Source organism: Frankliniella occidentalis, unplaced genomic scaffold (genome assembly GCF_000697945.3).
Source record: "Frankliniella occidentalis isolate FOCC.00 unplaced genomic scaffold, Focc_3.1 Scaffold10, whole genome shotgun sequence".
NCBI lineage: Eukaryota > Metazoa > Arthropoda > Insecta > Thysanoptera > Thripidae > Frankliniella > Frankliniella occidentalis.
In genome coordinates this window covers 2,119,452-2,122,149 of record NW_026267140.1, presented here as the reverse complement: position 1 = coordinate 2,122,149, position 2,698 = coordinate 2,119,452, and positions in this window count along the sequence as shown.

Sequence of the window (2,698 nt, the reverse complement as noted above, 5' to 3'; positions counted from 1 at the left end):
GGGCGCTGGCCCGGGGGCTGGCTCGACTTCACACCGCGGCACGCCAGCAGCCACCTTTCCTCCTCCCCTTGCCAGCCAGTCGCTCGCGGCTGTTACGCCAATTTCCGTAATGATGGTTTGGAGATAATGCCATTCCGGTGGGCCAGCCGCAATGCACGGGGGCCAGCGCCACGCCAGGCCACGCCACGCCCGCGCTAGAGCTAATTGTGGAGTAAAGTCCGAGCCACGTCGAGGACCGCGACTCCAGGACGCCGGGCCCGCTTACCCTAGCTTGAGCCCCTCTCTGCAATCAGCGAGGCCGTGTTATAATATACCTGAGGGCGGCCCGGGGCGGGCCGCGGCGGCCGCGGCCGGCTCACCCCGGCGCACACCCTGCTCCCCTCCCTCTTTCGACATATCGTAAATTACGCCCTGTCTGGAGATTACCATCTCCCCCCCTCACCCCCTCTCCCTCCTCGCCCTTCGCCCGGACCGCCACCACGCCCGTTGGCCCGGCGCTTGCCTCACTAGTTGGCCACAGCGCACGATTTATTATTATATTCTGTTTTGGGATGGAAAGCAATCAGACGTTCGCAGAGCTCAGCAGTCTAGCCTGGCGGTCGCGCGGCCACCAGGCCATCGTGCTTTCTAATGACACGAGCGACCTCGATGAAATAAATGCCACATCACTTTAACAAAAATGTCTTTCGGGTTGATGAGAGGAACAAGCTGAAATTGTTGTATGAATGACTCCAAAAGATACGATAATTTGCCCTACCCTATTTTTATTTTGGTTTGTTTCAAAACGTTGTAAGTTCTGAAACTTTAACTGAACACGAATAAGTGTGGATTCAGAGTTCACGAAACGCAAGCGTTATTTTCACGTCAGGCGTGATTTTCACGCTTTGTAAGCTTCACGCTTCGTAAGCTTCACGCAGCCAATCAGGGATCGACTTTCATCACGCCGGGCGTGAAAATCACGCTTTGCGTGAGAATCACGCTCGCTTTTAGGGAACTCTGAATCCACCTTTATGGTTAAAGGTGGCCCTTTCAGATGAAAACAAAATATTTAAACAAAAACAACAACAAACAAGCAAATAATTGAAGGAGAACGAAAACACTGTCTTGGGGAATCAGCATCAGCACGTCTCCATTCGCATTACTCAGACGGTGGTCCTTGGAGAAGGTCATCCCGCTGGGGCTCGCAAACAGCTTTCTCGGATTTCGTGCTCATGGCTATGGCTGCGAAAGCATCGAGAACTGGCACCGGGGATTATTTCCTTCTAGCTTGTGCCTTCTCAAAGGGATAGCGTACGTTGTGACCCTAGTTCAAAACCTTTCGAACAACTCGCACCGTCAAAAAATAACCATAGAGAGTATTTTGCGTACTGTGTCCGCCCCCTTTCAAGTTGTTGGGATGACCGCGTCCTCATGCTGGTCCTCTCTTCGGGTCCTGACTTATTCAGAATGAACTCTTCGCGACGGCTGGCTGGCGTCCTACTCCGGCCCGCTCTGGCCGCCCCGTATCTTCTCCACGTCCCCCACTCCCTCCCCCGCAACCGTTGCTCTCTAGCCGCACTGGTCCGTAACGAAATGCTCCCCCCCCCTCCTCCCCCTCCCTGGAGTGACAGGGGCGATAGCGTGTGCCGCGCACCCCCCGCCCGTCTGCAGCGTGCGCGCGGCCCGATGGGGTTGTCCTGCTCACGGCCTGAATGCCTGCCGGTAACGTCCTGATTTCCCCTCCCGTTCTCATCCGGCCATATCCCCCGAGCTGCCCCCCCCCCCCTTGCCTGCCGGCGACATGCCCCCTCACCGCGCCGCTCTGTAGGTCCCTGGACCCCTCCACCTGACTCCTGGAGACTCTCCTGGAGCATCGTCCGAACGGTCCGTAAAAGGGCTGATGAGGTGCCTGGAACGAGTCGGCCTTCGCAGAGGGTCCCCGGTGGGCCTGGCCGGCCCCGCGGAGGAGGAGGCGGTGCTGGGCCGGGGGCGGACCGGGGGCGGGCCGGGGCTGGGCCGCGGGGGTGGGGGTGGCGGAACCAGGGCAGACTGGCGGCGCCAGTGCGGCCCCGCCCTCCCCCGCGCCGCCTCATGCGGACAGGACCTCCCCCCTCTCCCTTCGCACCCAGGCCTCAGAGCTAGCACTCCAGCCCCCCTCTCTGGGGAGCTGGAGCTGCAGCGGGAATGCTGCAGTGAGTCCCGCGCCGCGCCACGCCGCTCCCCGCCACGCCACTCGTCAAACAATCCCCCTTTCCGCTTTCACTTTCCCTGGGCCTTCCCGGTGCGGCGGTGCGTCCACTCGAGAGATTGATTGATTTTATTTACAGTATCGTACCGTACCGTACGGCTGTAAAGAGTCCTGTTCGCTCCGACCCCACTCTTATTACGAAACTCACGACGCTCTCTGCGTTGATAAATTTGAAACGCAAACAGTTATTTCGGATGATTTGATTAACATGGATGCATCAGTACGCACCCATCTCTTTGACACATGTCTGGGCCGGTATATTTTTATCAGTATTAATTTAGTAGTTCTTGGTGTCATTTACACAAGGGTGAATGTTTTTGTGACTAAAAACTCTGTTGTCACTGATGTACGGATGCACGGGATTGGAGCACTTGGTGCTGCTGTACTGTGTGAAATTTTGAACGTCGGTGGGGAAGTTCATCCATAGGTATTCTGGCCGACATGCGCTGATAAAGTCCCAGAGAGAGAGAG